Source organism: Diabrotica undecimpunctata, chromosome 10 (genome assembly GCF_040954645.1).
Source record: "Diabrotica undecimpunctata isolate CICGRU chromosome 10, icDiaUnde3, whole genome shotgun sequence".
Lineage (NCBI taxonomy): Eukaryota > Metazoa > Arthropoda > Insecta > Coleoptera > Chrysomelidae > Diabrotica > Diabrotica undecimpunctata.
This window is the reverse complement of record NC_092812.1, coordinates 23,362,832-23,383,507: the sequence shown is the minus strand read 5'-3', so window position 1 is coordinate 23,383,507 and position 20,676 is coordinate 23,362,832. Positions and strand designations below refer to the sequence as shown.

The following is a 20,676-nucleotide window of genomic DNA, read 5'->3' as shown; positions in this document are numbered from 1 at the left end:
GATTTCTTCATCTCTACTTCTGACCCTCTTGGAAATTCTTAGTGTTAACCTCATTGCGTCCATTTCCGTGGTTTCCATCTTTCTTCTACTTATATCTGTAAGTCGCTATTTTTGATAGCTGTAACGTAGCATTCGTTTTACCAGAGTTTTACCGATATTAAATGTTCTCTTTAAAAACTGGGATAAAATATAAGCGTCAAACTTTATTTTCTGGATTCCCACGTTGACTGTTTTCCCAAAAATCTGAGCAAGGAAAAGTGGGAGAGGATATGGAGAGGTTACCAAAGAAAATGGGATATTAGAAGAGACCTAGTTAAAAAAACTAACCATTGTCTAACGTAGATTATACTACATTTTTTTTTATACACTCAGATGCAAATAAAACGCAACGGAGAAAACTTTGGTCAAATTCAAAGTATTTAAATTTTTTTTATTTTTAGCCCTATTTTAATGATTTTTTAGCACACAATTTTATAAATTTGGACATTTTAATTTGGTACAGTTAGTTATTTCATAAAATTTTATATTAATAAAAAGGGTTAATAAAAAGGTGGTTTTATTATCCATTATTTAACTTTGAAACATCCTGTAGAATAATTCTATTTGCTAATTTTCGTCAAACCTTAATTTTCGGTTGCAACCATGTTTCCTAAGCATTTTATTTTTTGTTTCATGTCAAAATATGCCTTGGTCCATTTTTTAGAGCCAAATGAATTTGCCACCCACAATTTAGGACTTTTTTAATTATGATTATTTTTGAGATATTTTGTAATACGACGAGGTGGCTTTGGTGACTGTTATCATTATGTCATATTGACACTTACATTTTGTTTATCTATGATTGATCATGATTCTTGGTGTCATAGTGTCGAATATCGTGCGAAAGCCTTTGCTCTGGTTGAAGATGGGCGAAATTATGAATATGTGGCTAGAGTACTATTTACTAACACTCACTAACACTCATCGCTCTACCATCCAAAGAGTAGTGGAACGTTTTATACAAACTGGAACAAACAAGCGTAAAGCGGGAAGTAACAGGAAGCGCAAAACGATGATTGTTTTATACGAGTCAACGCTTTGCGGGATCGTCATTTAACAGCGGTGTAAACAAGAAATCAGCTTCAAGAGGTTCGAGGCAATAATGTAAGTGTATTTATAGTTCGTCTAAAATTACATGAATTTGGTTTGCAAAGTTGCGGATAATGGAGTAATGTTCTTTTTACGGATGAGTCGAGATACTGTCTTCTTTCATTAGATGGGAGAGAACAAGTATGGCGTCGAACTGGAGAGAGATTTGCGGAGTGCGCTTTCAGTCCCCGCGTTAGACATGGATGGGGTTCGGTGATGGTATAGGCAGGAATATCCCGAGAGGTGCACACTGAATTGATATTTATTAAAGGTTCGTTGACTGCACACCGGTATATTGAGGAAATTTTAGCAAATCACCTAGTACCCTTTTCTCATTATATCGGCGATGATTTTCTATTAATGAAAGATAATGCGAGACCCCACTCTGCAATTAATAGTATAAGTAAAATGAACTGGGCAGCGTGTTCGTCAGATCTGAACCCAATAGAGCACGTTTGGGACATGCTTGGTAGAAATATCAGAGGTCGCGAGGTCGCGCCAGCCTCAATTAACGAACTTCGCTTGGCTCTAGAAGAGGAATGGCAAAACATCCAGTAACAAGATATTCTCAAGCTCATAAACAGCATGAGCCGACGTGTACAGGCAGTTATATAGGCTAGCGGAGGCAATACAAACTATTAAGTTATTTTTTAGTAGTTTTTCTTTGTTATTTGCGTACTTAGGTTAAGTTACATTTAAGTTGTTTTTTTTATGTTTTGTTATTGTTATCATTGTTCATTAAAACCAAGATCATGTCGTTGCTTTTAATCATTATTTAAATACAGTGCTTCTGGGATGTCGATATGACATTATTTCGATATCAGGCACCAAAGCCCACATCGTCTTATTACAAATTAATACAAAAGATAATGGTAATAATAGGAAAAGTCGTAAATTGAGGGTGGCAAAGTTATTTCGCTCCTAAAAATAAATCAATCCATATTTTCACATAAAACAAAAAACATAATACTTAGAAGACATGGTTGCTACCGAAAAACAAGGTTTTACTTAAATCCGCTAACGAAATTATTCCACAGGATGTTTCAAAGTTAGGATAAAAAACCACCTTTCGATTAACCCCGTATACTAAGTCAAATACAAAATTTTATTAAAAAACTCATTATACTAAATTAAAATTTATAAATTTTTTCACAGTGTGCTAAAAATCATCAAAATAGGGCTAAAAAAACTAAAATACTTGAACTTGAACAAAATTTTCTCCGTTACGTTTTTTTGCATCTGATTGTATAAACAACTTAATTTCTCAAATATAGTTTTAATAAATATTTTCTCAGTATTTTTGTCAGTTTCTATGAAAAATTTCAAACACACAACTACGCACAGATTCGTGATCAGCACACCACATTTACTATAATAGGATACCTATCAAAACTTGAAATCCTTTTTCTTGAACAAACAATGTGATACTTTTAACTATAGTATTATAAATTTCCTAGATAATTTGGATGTTCTCTAAGCTTTTCATCTAGTCTTTTTGGTAAAAGAAGTGCATTCTGGCTAAATTGGAAATATTTGGGGTTAAGTCCTTTCTTATTTTGGTTCGTTTTGATTAATTTGATCATTTTTAGAAACATAATATATGGGGCGGATAGTTTTGGACTCCCAGTCACTTTTTGTTAATTTCATCACTCTCATGTCATTTACCTTTATTTTTAATGTTTGTTGTATTAGTAGGTAACATATTATGCGTATTAGATTTCGAATTGGTACCTTATATTCGTAGAGGTCGATTAGTCTTATGCTGTTGTCTTTAATTTCATCTTTTCTATTCGAAGCGACAGTTTTATTGTTGGTTCCAAGCACCAATTACAGGGAACTTGTTCGTCCAATCGATGTTCATTTTAATCAATATTTTCTCCGTCTGTTATGGATATTTTTTTTGCTAGAATTAAAACTCTTGTGCTTGCCCGCCGTTTTTTTGGTACATCACTAGAGAAAAGAGTGCAACAACGTACTATTTATGACTATGTACCTTTCTTTTTTGTTTATGTAAGGACAATTTAATCAACGTTAAGATATTTTATATCTTTTGTTATTTAGTTGTGCTTGTTGTTATTTCCCTGTATATTTCATGTACCTAAATGTAAAATCCGTTTTCGTTTAGATAATTCTTGAAATCCTTCTTCTTATATATTTGTAGAAATATAAATATTGCCGTCGCGTAAGGACGTGACGTACCATAGGTGGAATTTATAAGTTAATTTAGTCAGTAAAAGAGTCTTAAAGAAAGGTTATAGCGGGCAATAATGCATCGGAATTCGCCGCGTTCGTGAACTGACCAACATGGCACTGATTAACACCCATCGTAAAATTTACTTTTATGATGCTCACTATTCGATACGACCGATCGGTGGCTTCAATACCCACATTAAAGGGTATAAAATATTTTAAATATTATCATTAAGGCCTTATAACTATTCTCCGTTCGATATTCTTCGTACAATAAATTTTCTATTGTCAATAGAACAAGCAACCAAGCAACCACTGGATTTTGTTGAAGAAAAGGTCACGAATATGGCTCATTGTCCCTTTATGCTCTTTATGAAACAATTTTGACATAAAATACACATGTGTTTTTATTAGATAGATCAATTGCCGTCATTAAAAGGTTCAATTTGTTTCAACAAAGTCACTTGATTGACATATTGTTAGGTATCAACTCCATTTTCTATCCGACTTTGATTTTTGATCTATTTACCTTAAATAAAGTAAATAAATTATGAATTGTCAATAATAAACATAAACTTGTTTAAAAAATTAACTTTAGAGGTATATATAAATTTGATTTCATTAGTTTATTCTCCTTACATTACAATCATTACATTGCAACCATTCCGGGGCCATTTTTCTACTGTCAACATTTACAAAACAACACATTACATTAACTCAATACCATAAAGTACGTTGTTTTTGTTTCTTATTAGCTTTTGTTTTTTCTCTAGAGGCATTTGTAAATAATTGAACACTATCTGCTGCTTCAACTTGGTTTGAATCAACTTTGTGTCACATTAGTTGTTGTAACCAATTAGATCCCTTAATTCTTTCATTTGTTCAATTACGTCTCAATAATTTCTCTAGAGTGCCGATCAAATAATGATTGGAAATTATAGGTGCATAATGTGTCTTTAACAAGAACACGGATATTTTACAATCTAATTTAAATACAGCAGACAACGGCAAAATCAACCATGACCCTTCCAAATCGCTAGATCTAGTTCTTCTGACTGTTTTCAGAAGAAAATCACCTGGTGTTGAAGCATGTAGCGCTAACATCAAAGGTAGGGGAACAGGTAGAGACAACGTCTGACTTGAAGCTGCTTGAAGAGCTGAATATTCAACTAACTCACGTTCAACTATACATCTCACATATTGCCAATCATTCCAAAATATTTTCCGTCGCTTTTTCACCTCCTATGGGTTTTCTGGAGGGTAAATTTAAACCTGGTTAGACAAGAATTACTATTTGTTCCCATATTGCTAACTCTTCTTGGTGCTCTCTTTCTGCCTCTTTTTCGTCTTCTAACATTAAACTTTTGTGTCTTCTAACACCAAAACAACACAATAAAAGTAAAAGTGGAAAAAGAACTAACCGACCCTATTGAAGCTGGCAATGGGATAAGACAGGGAGATTCCCTGAGTTCTCTATTGTTCAACCTAATTATGGATGAAATAATAAAAAAAGTAAGAAGTAAAAAAGGATACCAAATGGGAGAAAAACAACTAAAAATAATCTGCTATGCAGACGACGCAATACTACTCTCTCAAAGTGAAGACGATTTACAATGTATGCTGCACCAATTTAATATAACCGCCACAAAATTTAACATGTTAATTTCCCCCCAAAAAAGACAAAATGCATGGTTATAACAGTAAATTTACTAAGATGTAAATTGTAGCTGGAAGGTCAGATAATAGAACAAGTGATGGATTTAAATATCTAGGAATCACATTATTTAGATACGAAAAGCTCGAAACTGAAGTGGAAGATCAACTCAATAGAGCCAACAGAAACGCAGGCTGAAATGAAAGGCTGAATTTACAAAACAGTCATCAGACCAATAATGACATTGTCCACAAAGAGAACAAAAAAGATGTTAGAAACAGCAGAGATGAAAACACTTAGAAAAATTGATAGCAAGACACTATGGGACAGAGCTAGAAGTACAGATATATGACGTAGATGCAAGGTGGAGAACATCAAGAACTGGGTAATAAATAGAAGAGTAGAATAGAACGATCATATAAGTCGAATGACAACAAATAGAGTAGTAAAGACTTCAAGAGACGTTTCCCCAATAGGAAGATAATCATTAGGAAGACCACGAAACCGATGGAGGCACATTAAAAAAAATGCATAGAGTCATGTCTACATAAAAAGAAAAAGAAGAAGAGAAAGAAGAACACTAATATCTGGTCAGATTTTTCAGACATTCTCAACACCATATCGGTCCCGTACATCACAACAAATTGATCTATAACATCTGCACTAACTACCAAAGCCCTAGTTTCTCCGATATGGTCCTGCAATATAATAATATTCTCATATGTATCTCCATACCATTCTTCCATCTTTACCGCATGTAAAAAAGTAGTGTGTCTTTGGAACAAACTGCAATCCGGTTACAGAGTCATCATGATACTTTTATGACAGTCACATGACAGTTTTATGATATGCCCCAAATTTTAATATTTCTATCGACAGGACCAATTGCAATTAACGTAGAATCTGAAGAAATATCCAAACATATTACTGGTAGCTTGTGACTATAAAGGGATAGATAAAATTTTAGTGTATCGACAAAAAATATTTTGATGCTAGAATCTAATAATCCAAAGCCAATAAGCTTTCAATTTGGTGAAATTTTAACATACCACAATACACTAGCTTTTAAGTTCAAGGTTTTTGTATGCAAAACTAATAACACTTTCGCTTTTGATTTACTTTTTTCATTGTCAATAAGCTCAAACTTCCAAAATTTAATGTATTATCACCACTTTAAGTTACAAATCCTCTCAAATAAGGTGCCAAATTTAAATACCATAGTTTGGTTATATGTGCTGGAATTTCTTCTGAAGTATCATCTGTTGAATTGTCCAAAATCAACAATTTTCCATTTTTTAATCCAGCTAAATGGTGACTGTCGCCGGGTGCAAAGACAATAGATAATATAATATACTCAGTCCCAATAGTCCTTAAACAGGTTTGTAATTATCTGCTTCGGCACTTCCAGATGCTATTGTCAAATTATCACTACGAAATCAAACTGATCTTATCTCTGTTTTGAAGGTTGGGGTCTGAATCTTTTACTGACGATTGAATGTATAAAGTTCGACTATATTATTGGCGACGTTGATGGCAATACAAAGTTCTCCTCCATTACCAAGAATTAAATGGAAACTTTTAGGTTTGTCTGGCAGATTTATCGTATGAAATCTTTTTAATAGTGCCCGACATATTCATTTGAATTCTTATTGTTTGTGCATGATGCTTTTGAGGTTTGATCCACCGCAGCATCGTCTCAAACAATTTATCTCTGTAATCAAAAGGTTATGTATTATCCTTGTAGCCTGGCAAGTTAGGAAAAAGTTATTCAAATCACATTATTATAATATGCATTATGTTACTTTTTGAACTTCCATCCATCCTATGGCTCTACAGCAATATTCGAGTCCTGGCCTCCCTCAGCAAACCTCTTCATTCGTTATGATCTGTAGACATTCTCCTCCACGATTGACTGCCAAAGATTTCTTGCGTCCTCACCCACATCATGCCTCCATCGTTTCTCGTTCTGTCAATAGGTCTCTTAATACCTATCGAGACCCTACATTCTTGCGTTCAACTGTTTTTTTGGAAGCCTATTTTCTTCCATCCTAAATATATAGCCCATTGAAGACGCTGTAGGCGGACATACTGCGATAAAGGTGGTTCTCAGTTTACAGATTTTTGACTTAATATTCAAGTTCCACATTCATAGCTCATTCGGACTATCGTCTTATAGATTCGTATCTTAATCCTTTGATGTACGTCTCGTGATTTAAATATCTAGTTCATAGCAAAATATGCCTTATTGGCTAGGATGATTCTTCTGCTGAGCTCTGCATAGTCAATGTTGTCAACTCCTTAATAGATAAAGCTATCTACTTTTCGTGATAAAGTTGTCAACTGTCGGGCAGGGGTTTGTTGCTCTTTCCGATCGGCTTTGTACTAGTATTTTAGTCTTTTTTGTGTTTATTCACAGTACTATTGGTTTAGCATGTGATTTAAGTTCCGTATACGTATTTTTGTCTGTTGCTTTGGTTCTGCTCATAATATTGTAATAATAAATTGACCTGGATGGGAAAGTGATGATGCACAGTAGTTGGGTATAACTTTGGGTTGCATAAAAATTGACCCAAGGTGACGTTTAGTCTTGAAACTAAAAAAGAAATGAATAATTCAGGTCCAACTATGTTTACTTTGCAAATCGGCACTCCAGATGTTTTGAAAGACATAACGGCGAGCCATGAGACGTGGGTCTATATATCTAACATGGGGAATATTGATATAAAAAAACTTGAAAATAGAAACTGAAAGGAAACTCGACTAAATTTGGTACTAAATGAAAAGGAAAAATAAAGGGTGCTACCTTATTTATTTATTTTTTTTTTCAAGGGGCAAGGAAAACTCAATATTTTACATATAAGATTTTTTTAAGAAAGATACAAAAAAATGACAAATATGCTAAACCTCTCTTGAAAAACAATATGAATACATAGGAAAAAAAGAGGAAACAATCACACTTATGTTGTATGGTTGCTCTATAATCCTGTCAGAATTATTTTGTTATTTCCCAAAAGAAAGGAAGATTGTGAGGGAAATTAAACATTACAAATTTGTAAACAACCAGCTGCTTTTATTACTAGCTGAAAAAAAAATTAACCAAACATAATCAGTTACATTTTACAAACAAATGTCTATTTCAAATGAATACCTTTTTACATCTTTATCTAATGTTAAATATTAATTTCTCACGTTGACCTGGTAAAGCAGGTAAAAATATTTGTATTAAAAATGTTCTCAATAAAAAACTATTTAAAAAAAGTAAAGGTAAAATATATCTTGGTCATTATCATATCATGATATGCAGTTATGAGAATTTAAGCTTCTTATAATCTACGTACTAATTTTGTGTTGTACATAAAAAACATAAGTTATTCAAAAATACTAAAAAAATTCTTTATAGGGACATAACCTATTAAAAAACGAAGCACTGCACTGCACTAAATACACATGGAATAATAAAGACAGGTACTGCACTGTAATTATTTTAAAAATTTTATAGGCGGAACAGAGATAAAACTAATTGAAGAGCGAGACAGTAAATAAAACATCTTGGAAGCGGCTATTGACTGATATAAACAGACTCTTGAAGTTTGTTTACTTTTAATATTTTAAAACGCAAAAAGAAGAAACTACATTGATTTTTATTAGACACAAGGTAAAAAGAAAATGCTAAAATATTTATGTCATCTGCATATCCTGCCAGTTGGACTGAGTTTTTAAGACGTGTGTTATTTCTACCTTGATGAAAAGTAAGTCCGAAAAGGTAGAAACGTTTCAGACTTAATTTTCCTTAAATTAGGTGATGCTAAAGTAAGGTAATGTGAGTTAGATGCGGCCTTCGGCCTCCCTTGGAAATGAGCTATTGAAAAATGATTTGTTATTTAAAATATTTCAGTGACGTAACATTGTTTTCTTAAAAAATTAAGACTTTCACTAGGATGCGCGCCAATTATGAATATAAAATTCTTAATTGTATGTCAACAACTGCGCAATAACTGTCTGTTTAAACCCAATAACATTTAGTTGCATATATCAACCGTTTCAAAGTAATAAATAAATCATCAGTTTGTAAAAAAAAAATGTTAACACCCCGTATCTCGGAAACGAAGAATTTGCGAATATACGTTTATATGCCATTATTTTTTTATGTGGAATCACTCTTTGAAGTTTGTGGTACTATTTACTAACACTCTGTATATTATCACTAATATAATTAAGTATTAAAAGAGTATTAAATACATTTTTTAAATTTAAACCTTTCCTAAATATACAGATATATTATTCTTAACTTTTCAGTTAGTTTAGCTTTTTATATCTTGTAGAATAAAAAACGATAAAATATATATAAACCCTGTCACATTCATTTGGAGTCCGTCACTCTCCATTCGATTAATCAAATAACAAAATGCATTAACGAAGAGCGACGTAGTAACTGCTTCACATCGCAAGTGTCCGGTTCTTCCAGAAGGGTCGACATATCGCGACAGCTAAATAGGCACTACTGAACTAAATTTCGACGGCCTAAGGGAAAAGCTGCTAGCAACCCTCCACAATTACCTTAACTAATTATTCTGCTTTCAACACAAGGCAATCAGTGGACCAAATCGATTTCCGAATTAGAAGTACGTAAACGATTTATGAGACACTTCTGAGAAAACCATTATTGGGGACTTCATAACCAATTAATCATTTTTAAAGTATTTAATAAACTGAGTACAACCGGAATAAAGTAATATACAGCCAATAGTCCACTTTGGGGTACAGCATAAGAAATACGAAAGTAAATTGCTCCAGTAATGAAAATATAAAACAAGTAATTTCTAAATTGAATTAAAAAAAATCCTTTTATATTCTTTTTTTACAGTATTAAAAAGAACTGCATATTTTACGTAGGAATGTTTGTTTTCTTCAAAAAACTAAATTGGGCCGAAAAGGGATTAAAAATAGATGGAGTAAGTATATCTTAACCATTTGCGTAAGCAACAGCCTGGAAAACATCACGATAGATAACATCAATATAGAAAAAGTAGAACAATATATATATATATATATATATATATATATATATATATATATATATATATATATATATATATATATGTATATATATATATATATATATATATATATGTATATATATATATATATATATATGTATATATATATGTATATATATATATATATATATATATATATATATATATATATATATATATATATATATTGTTCTACTTTTTCTATATTGATATATATATATATATATATATATATATATGTATATATATATGTATATATATATGTATATATATATATATATATATATATATATATATATATATGTATATATATATATATATATATATATATGTATATATATATGTATATATATATATATATATATATATATATATATATATATATATATGGTTTCAGTTGTTTTCCGGGTTTGACTCCGCGTTAAATATTTTTGGTTTTTAGAAAAAACCATTGTTTTGACGACGTTTCGGCAAGGTCACACTTGCCATTGTCAAGTCAGATTCTGCTTCGTCTTGATGTTACAGGCGAACTGATTTCTCGGTCGCTGCACGCTGAGTTTAAATATCTTGTTGCGCTTCTTGTCATTGGTCCTGTGCGCAGAGTGGGCGTGGTCTTCTTCGCTATTTTAATTTTTACGTTTTTTCTGCAGAATTGTTTTCCACGTATTTGGGAGTCTTTGGGCATCATCTCTGGTGTTTAAATTTTTCGGATGCACCAGAGATGATGCCCAAAGACTCCCAAATACGTGGAAAACAATTCTGCAGAAAAACGTAAAAATTAAAATAGCGAAGAAGACCACGCCCACTCTGCGCACAGGACCAATGACAAGAAGCGCAACAAGATATTTAAACTCAGCGTGCAGCGACCGAGAAATCAGTTCGCCTGTAACATCAAGACGAAGCAGAATCTGACTTGACAATGGCAAGTGTGACCTTGCCGAAACGTCGTCAAAACAATGGTTTTTCAAAAAACCAAAAATATTTAACGCGGAGTCAAACCCGGAAAACAACTGAAACCACATATAGCTCCCGCGGAAATTTCAAATTCAATATATATATATATATATATATATATATATATATATATATATATATATATATATATATATATATATATATATATATATATATATACATACAAAGAAGTTTGGAATAATTTTATAAGCATCATTGACAATTACAAAAGACGCAATACCACAAGAAAAACTTACTATAGGAACAAACTTAAGCCGTGGATTAACGGTGAATTGATATCACTTATCACAAAAGAAAATTATGGCCAAAACATAAACGTACAGGTGATACACGTGATTTGCAAACTCACAAAAACTACACAGTAATACTAAAAAAGTATATCAATGAAACCAGAATGGCATATGAAGAATCTATTGTAAGTTGCAAAGACTCTAAAAAACTGTATAAATATTTTAGGTCTGCTATGTCTTCTAAAGTATCCATTCCATTGTTAAAAAAAACGATGAAACGATTTGTCAGAATACGTATGAGGTCGCTAATATTCTTGCAGATACATTTTTTGCTATTGAACCGACTCAAAATCAGTTTCCTATAATCAGTCACTCAAGGGTTATTCCCAAAATTGATTACATCGATTTTTCACCTGAAATCATTAAGGGCCATATTTACAAATTAAAAAACAAGTCATCTCCAGGGCCCGATAAAATTTCTACATTATTTTTGAAAAAATGTTCAGATGTCCTCTCTATTCCACTATCACTAATAATGCGTTCATCTTTTAATGCACACTCTTTGCCTCGAATTTGGAAGTGTGCCTCGGTGACACCTATATTTAAAAAACGAAATAAGTTAGATCCCAATAATTATAAACCAATAAGCCTTACACCTGTTGTTTGTAAAGTTATGGAATCAATTATCACAGAGTCTCTTTCAGAATTTTTGCTTCGAGAAAAAAATATTCCTCTACAACATGGATTTGTGAAAAGTCGATCAACCATGAATAAATTACCTTGGTGTGTTAATGAATGGACAGCAGCATTGGATAAAATAACATAAAGATGTTATATATTTAGACTTTGCAACAGCATTTGATCGGGTACCAATAAGAAAATTGATGTATAAACTAGAACACGTTGGCATTCGCGGACAACTTATTGAGTGGATTATTGATTTTTTAACAAATCGGGAGTTTTGCGTTAGAGTTGGCAAATCGCTGTCATCTGAAAAACCAGTTTTAAGTGCTGTGCCACAAGGATCTGTTTTGGGTCCACTACTATTTGTGTTATATGTTAGTGATCTTGATTCTCTAGGAAAGCTTTCTACGCAGATGATACAAAAATATTTACTGGCCCAGTTTTGAATGGACAAGACGTACATAGTGACTTAGATTCGATCTTCGAGTGGTGTTCGGATTGGATGTTACCTCTAAATAGAGATAAGTGTATAGTTTTACATTTGGGAAAAAATAACCCGCGTTTGTCTTATTCGATAGACGGGCATTTACTGAATAGTGTGGGATCATATTGTGACCTTGGTGTTACAATTACTGAAAATTTGAGTTGGTCGGAGCATATTTCAAACATCACTAAAAAAGCAAATAGTAAATTATACCTATTTAATAAGACTTTTACAAAAATATCCTTTTCGGGTTCTATTCGTTTGTATAAAACTTATGTCCGACCCCTACTGGAGTACTGTGGAACAGTCTGGTGCCCAGAATTAGTGCGCGATAGAACTCTTCTCGAAAATGTCCAAAAGAAAGCCACCTGACTATCTTTCAAACGAAGAAGGCCAGATTACCCACAAAGACTGTCTTTAGCAGGGTTACTAACTTTTGAAGCTCGTCGACTCCGTTGTGACTTAATTATCACCTTCCGAATTTTAAAGTTTGGATATGGAAATCTGCAGCATTTGTTTATTTTAGATCATCACAGCAGACTACGTGGACACAGTTTGAAACTAAAGAAGGAATCCTTTTCATGGACAAGGCGCCAACATTTTCTGTGTAATCGTATTTTTAGTATATGGAACAGTCTCCCAACGGAAATTATAAATTCCCCATCTAAAAACCAACTAGACTGTTACATGTTTGTAAACTGAACAATACTGTACACAATTTACTAGTTCATAGTTAATTTGCGTAACTAATTATTTTGTAATGTACTATTTCATTTTTCTTGTAAATGGGCTTATGAGTCTTCATGACCCCAGCTCTTATTACTATGTAATAATAATAATAATAATTATATTACTCAATAACAATAATTGGAATATGAAATTCACACGAAGTTGTAACATTACCAGCAAATCACCCTTATCCAGACTCTTTGGAAACAATTATAAAAAATCAATAAACAAACAGTATAAAAGGGTAAAAAATAATAAGCTAATTCATTTTGAAAATAATTATAAAAGCGTTCGATGTTAATTATTTTTTAATTTCATTAATAATGTGTACCTGAATATCGATTATCAATTTGTCACTTGACACTCATATTTTACCAGCTAATCACATAAATGATTTTAACCTAATATAAAGGGTTGATGCAGTGACGACCGAACTCTGACTAGCTCCAATGAAGAAGGTTCTCAAAGGCATTATTAAAAATTGATTTATGGATTTACCAGGTAAACAATATGCATTTAAAAACATCCTTGAATATTTAATACGATCTCTAGTTTTTCTTGAGTAACTTTTTTGCAAGTAAATTGCATTGCATGTCCATGAAGACTATGAAACTGTTTTTTTTTTTGGTACGTTTAAGTTAAATATAAATATAAAACCTCAACAGAGAGAAAGAATCCAAAGTATTCTATAAGAAAGTTCACATTAACAGAAATGAGTTCAAGGTAACCACAAGACAATGCAGAAGTCAGAATAGCGACCTATTAACAACAAGGAAAGATTCTTCGGTTTATTCATAACATAGTTCATCATGAGTAGAGACTGGACTCTATCCAAATAACTTTTCCTGTTAGAGGACATTACTACCTGGAATGTGACAAAGATTTTGAACTTTTCAATCAAAAATCAAAAGCCGAACTTTTCCAAGACTGGACAGAAGTGTATAAAACTGCTAGACGAAAACCATCACCGTTTCATGTCGAAGAATGTCGTCAAGAGTATTTTCGAAAGTGGACTGAATATTTACGCAAGCATTATAAAAATAAATGCCCTTTTCTAACTAGACCCATCCGCGAGTTAAAAACTGTTATGGATCATCCTAGTCTTTTGTACTACAGAACAACATTCAATGCAACTTGGGAGACCTGAGTAATAACACAGCAGAGATTGACTACCCCCAAATTGCCAGAAATGGAATTTGAGCTACCTCCATATGCTTATACAGGTAAAACCCCCCAAATAATCATTTTTATAAAGCTTACTTTTGTTATTTTTTTAGCACTTCTGCCGATCAGTCAAGCGAAATATGCGGACCTGCAGCATCTAAAAAAATTTTGTGGTTTAGATGTCCAACGTTATTTTGATGACTTCCGCATCTATAATTTAGAGACTATTATACCCAAATCTCGTGTAGACGCTATAAAATTATTGTAAAAAAACTGTTTTTAAGTTGTTTTACATAAACATTATTTTTATAATAATCGTTGTTTGTTTTCTGAAATAAAATGCATTTTTGTATCAACGTTGTTACTAATTTTCTTGACATACCTCCTTTTTTACTTTAATATTTTGAATTAATGTGTAAAATGTCTAAATGTTTGGCAAAATAAAGAAAGTAGAATAATTTATGTTTTTTTTTGCAATTCAACTGAAACCTTATATTTAACCTCTGGTAATACCTTACTTACTTACTTACTTACTTACTCCGTGGCTTTACAACCCTTCGTGGGTTTTAGCCGACTCGGCAACATGCCTCCACTGTTTTCTGTCTTGAGCAACCTCCATCCAAATCTTCAGCCCATAGTGCTTAGGTCTCCTGCTATATTATCTCGCCACCAGAGACGAGGGCGTCGGCGTGGTCTCCTTCCAGTTGGGACTTCCTCCCACACCAGTCTTACTCTTCATTCGTCAGAATGTCTTCTGAGGTGTCCTGCCCATTGGAGTCTTCTAGACTTTATTTCTTTTATAATGTTGGCGTCTGGGTAAAGATCTTCGAGCTCTTTGTTAGTTCTTATCCTCTATTGTCCTGATGCTTCATCCAGCACAGGGCCAAAGATCTTCCATAGGATTTTTCTTTCCCAAACACATAGTCTCTCTTCGTTTGCCTTTGTTATCGTCCACGTTTCGCTTCCATACATCACAACGGGTCGTATGATTGTTTTATAGACCTATATCTTCGTACGTCTTGTTAGTTGTTTCGATTTTATAAGGTTTTGGAGGGCAAAAAGAATCTGTTGCCGGCCTGAATTATGTTGTTTATTTCTTGTGATCCGTTATTGTTTTCAGTAATTGTTGTTCCAAGATACTTGAATTCTCTAACGCGCTCAAAGTTAAAGTTATCGATGGTGATGTTCTGACCGATTCTGTCTCTGCTTTGGTTATTGCGGCTCATATACATATATTTCGTCTTGTTTTCGTTAATTTGTAGCCCCATCTTCTCTGCTTGCTTCTCGAACCTCACGAAAGTCTCCTTCATCCTTAATCGTGTGTTTCCTATTAGATCGATATCGTCTGCAAATGCCAGTAGTAAGTTTGGTCCTTCTCGATGAAATACTATATTCGGTTTTTCGATTCTTGCACTTCTGATTACGTATTCCAGAGCTAAGTTGAAGAGTTGTGGTGAAAGTGTATCTCCCTTGTTTTAGTCCATTGTTTATTTCAAATGTCTCCGAGTATTGTTGTCCAACTCTCACCTTACATCGTAACCGTTCCATAAACATCCGTATTAACCTGACTAGTTTTTTTGGAAAGCCAAGTTCCTGCATCGCTGTCCACAGTCTGGTCCTGCAGACTCTATCAAATGCTTGTTTAAAATCTATGAACATCTGATGAAGCTCACGATCAAACTCCCAGCATTTTTCCATTATCTGTTTTATTGTGAATATCTGGTCAATGGTAGAGAGGCCCGGTCTAAATCCGCATTGATAATCTTCAACGATTCCTTCTGTGTATGTTTTGGTTCTTTCTAGCAGGATGTTTGCAAGTATTTTGTAGGTGGTGTTTAGGAGTGTTATTCCCCGGTAGTTAGTACATTGCTTTTTGTTTCCTTTTTTGTGTATTGGTACAATAACCCCTTCTTTCCATTCATCTGGCATTGTTTCTTCTCGCCAAACGTCTAGAATTAGCTTGTATATAGAACTGTACAACGCTTCTCCTCCATGTTTTAAACACTCTGCGGGTATACCATCGCTACCTGGTGTCTTATTTTATATATATATATATATATATATATATATATATATATATAATGTAAATGACAAGACTATAATCCATGTGCCGTTTTGAAGTATTAAAATCGCCTTATTTCAGAATGTGTTATTTCTTACATACCTCCTTTTTTCCCTGTACCCTTCATATGGTTCAGAGATCTGGACTCTAACAAAAAATAATGAAAGCATGTATTAAGATAGGTCGTCTGAGGTGAATAGGGCAAGTCATGCGAATGGAATAAAATGACCCAGCTAGAATAACGCTCCTTAATAGACCCATTGGTCAGAGAAGAAGAGGAAAAACCAGAACAAGGTTACTTGATAAGATCGATGGAGACATGAGAAATATCAAAATACGTGCTTGACGGAGAAAGGCGATGGATAGGGACGATTGGAGAGAAATTCTTGAGGAGGCTAGGACCCATGCAGAGTTGTAAAGCCAGAATAATGATTAAGTTAAATATTGTTTTTGTTGGGTTAAACCACAATGGATTGTAATGAGAATTAAATTTTACATTTATTTTTACATTTCTAGTTGCAATCCGAAAATCGTCTTAAAAAAAATTAAAAATTAAGAAATTATAGATTTATCCTATAAACCAGTTTGACAGTTGACTGGCCTTGATCTTGTGGGCAAATAGCTATATGTTGAATGAAATTCTGAGGGTTGTTCCCTCTGATTTTTTCAAATTCTCTAATCTTTCTATGTTTATGTAGTTAATTCTAGGTGATATGTCTGTAACCTATTAACGCATTAGCTCATTTATCCTAAAACTTAGTGGTCTTGAGGTTTTGTCCCAGATAAAAATTATTGCATTCACAAGGAATTTTATAAATTCAGTTCTTCGATCTCTCTTGTGTGTTCTTGTGTTTGCTTTTGAAAAAAATGGATTTCAGTTGATTGTTAATGTTGTTGTGATGTTGTATTTATTTCCTATTCTTTTTTAGTTTTTTGATAAGCCTTTTTTGCATATGGTATTGTTGTTGTCTTCAAATCCCTTCTTGTGCGAGTTTCTGGATAGTTTTTGATGTTTTGTTGTTTCCTTTCTCTAATCTTTCTGAAATTGTGAAATTTCTTGTTTATAAATGACAATGAATAATATTTTTTTGTTAACATCTTTGTTAGCAGGTTTTTCTTTCCTGAAATGCATTTTTTTAAGCAGTTGTTTTGGGCTATATAATATAGTGATTTGAAGATTCCCTTTTTGATATGTATGTTGTGGTTTGAGTGATAATTTAAATATCTGTTGGTCTTAGTGATTGAAGACTTTGATTATATATACTATATCCTTCGTTGTGAATATATAATACATCCAGAAAAAGTAGTGATTTGTTGTTTTCTTTTTCCCTGGCAAATTTGATTTACCTAATTTGATTTACTCCTCTGGATAGCTCAGGCGGTAAAATGTACGAAGTCCAAGCAGAAGGCCGGGATCGTTAGTTCATTATGTTCATTAAGTTCAGTAAGTTATTAACATTATTGAGATCATTAAGTCAAATAAAAACAGATCCACTCAAGATGCAATTGCTGCAAAAGTTAAAATGATGTATAAATTACTACCTGCTAGGAATGATGTCAAATATCTGGGTTATTTAAAAGAATTGAGGAACGATTGACTGCTTTAAAATACAGCAATAAAGGAGCCATCCCAAAAGAGAAAATATAAATGAGTTTAAAGTAATGAGTTCGAATATCAACGGAATAATCCAAAGACAACAAGAATTGCAACTAACCAGGGATATGAACAAAATTAACATCTGTTTAATATCCGAAACACACCTTACTAAACAATCATTAATTATGTTTAAGGGATACGAAGTTTTCCACACCATATATCCTAAAAATAATGCAATTGGAGGGTAAGTGCAGTTATAATCAGAGAAAATCTTCAACATGACGAAGAAAACAAATTTGAAACTGCAGATGTTTAGGTAACGGTGGTAAACGTTAATATCAAGAACTATGACCTGGTAGTTATTGGTCTATACAGTTCCTCTCGAAACCTAATATCAAAGCTGAAACATATACCACACTTTTTGAATTCAAGGGTGATTGGTTCATCATGGAAGGAGATTTGGGAGGAGATGAGAGGAGGCTAAACACACACTATGGGGTTCAAGACTCATAACAACAAAGGGTAAAGAATTGCTCAAAGCGATAAATGAGAATAAGTGTGAAGTAATCTCAACAAGAACGTCTACGTATTAGCCTACGTATATGAAAACTCCTGATTTAGTAGACTTTTACATCATTAAGAACGTATCGAGCAACTATATACAAATAAAATAGAACTAAGAAGTTAACTTGGAACATACTCCCATTATATTAACTATTAGGGAAAATATCATTCAAAAGCCTTACAACCCTGTGTTGGTCAACAATAAAACGGACTGGGACAGCTTTAGAATTACCCTAGAAGAAAGACTTGATTTTGCAGTGTCATTGAAAACGAAAGAAGACTTTAGGAGAAATACTCTTGAACTACTAAGAAGATTCAAAGAAAAATCTACCCTAAGGAAATCTGGGAATTAGTGGATGAAAAAAGAAGAGCAAGAATAAAAATGGCACCAACCAGAGCACCACAAGACAGAACAAAAGTAAACCAACTTGCCTCACAACTACAAAGAGTTATTAGACAACTTGAGAATAAATCCATTAGCGAATTCCTGATATATTCAACAAAAGATTGTTGTACTGAATACTAGCTATGGAAAACCACCAATAATTTAAAGAGACCAATTATGCAAACACCTACTATAAGAAGAAATAAACAAGAAGGTTGGGCGAAAAACAACGAACAAAAAGCATTAGTATTTGCAAACTATAGCATTTTTCATATAAAAATTCTTGCACGTCATTCAAGATTTACGACGTCAGAACCCCACAGCGTTGCCAAAACATCAGAATAGTTAGTAAGTGAGGAATTTTTAAAATGTCAACCATTTGTCAAACTATCATATTAACAGTAAATACACTTAGTTTTAAGACTACTGCAACACACTAAAATACATAAGAAAACATTTTAATACAAAATTATATATTCTAAAAATTTTAAACTTACCTCTAGTTTTAGGGCTTTAATAGTAAAAACGTCCCGCCATTATTTCTTGTTCAAAATAATCTATCTTATATGAAAGCTTATCAGCTTTCTACAGACTATTTAGTTGTTTTGGCATAGCACAATCACAATATACAACAATAATTAGTTTTTAAAGTTCTATAAACAAAATTCTTACTCTAAAAAAGCGGCAACACTTCAAACAATTTTGCCACACGCTGAACTGTCAATAAAATTTGAAGTATTCCCGTATCAGTTGCGTACAATTAATTGTCTAATCTATTTAATTAAAATTATTATTTTGTGGAATATTAGACTTAAAGAGTTATTTCATAAAATTTATATTATTAATAACAACAAATGTTTTTGGTTATTTAATCAATATAATTCTAAAATTCCCAATATAATGATGATTACATTTTTCTGATTATTATACCATGTTGACGCCTATGAAAGATCGAGCAGTTCCGTATGGGTTTCGTATTATTAGCTGTGTTAGGAAAATTTGAACTCTAAGGTTGACGTTCTGGAAATTTTAAATATAAGTGACGTCACTTTATATAAATTGTGAAGTGCAAGCATTTTATATGAAAAATGCTATATCTCGAAAGTGTTTTCCAACCATATATAGTAGACATATATAAATTTCTCCTTTTGGTATCATTCCGAGCAAACTTAGGCTAGAATTAAATTGCTTATTTGTCTTATAGACTAAAATGTTATAGTGGGAACATCATATTAATTTCAAATGAAAAAAAATATCTTGATATCCATATAGATAATCACATAAATTGAGAAAAACATTTATGGTCTAAACTGCAGAGACTGCATCAAACAATTTATAGAATCCATAACATGTACAGAGTCTTATTACTGTAGAAGCAAGAGAAGCGTGAGGTTCTACTTGCCATGTGACTTGAATTTTAAAAAACTTTTCGACCATTATCTTCGAAGAGTGCCTCAGCCTATGCACGTGAAGCTTAGTTATTTTCGGAAGTATGTTAATGTTAACTATAATATCGCTTGAGAACAAAGGAGCAGTTGAAAGTAGCAACTTCTTTAGCTGTCCGGCAAAAGTTAGCCACTACATGGTGTTCATATCGTAAAAGCAAAGGCTTTTTTCAAACTTGTTAAAAACCCAAAAGCACTGCCTAGACTGCCTGATCAAGCAGCATATTTCAGCCAAATAAACTATATAATTTTACAGTTGTTGCTGGAACTTGTACCTATAAATTAAGACCAACAAATGTGTTTTCTTACGTGTGGACAGAAATTGACTCTCGAAAAGATTCTAATACAA

At 32.7% G+C, this 20,676-nt stretch overlaps 1 protein-coding gene and 1 pseudogene across 2 annotated transcripts in view; both read right to left on the bottom strand.

Annotated features, from left to right (window-relative positions):
• LOC140451858 (E3 ubiquitin-protein ligase Rnf220-like) overlaps positions 1-20,676 on the bottom strand; it is a 466,577-nt gene that overhangs the window by 266,978 nt on the left and 178,923 nt on the right. The window lies entirely within an intron of this gene.
• Positions 1-20,676, bottom strand: part of LOC140452206 (WD repeat-containing protein 3-like) — a 52,644-nt pseudogene that overhangs the window by 16,044 nt on the left and 15,924 nt on the right.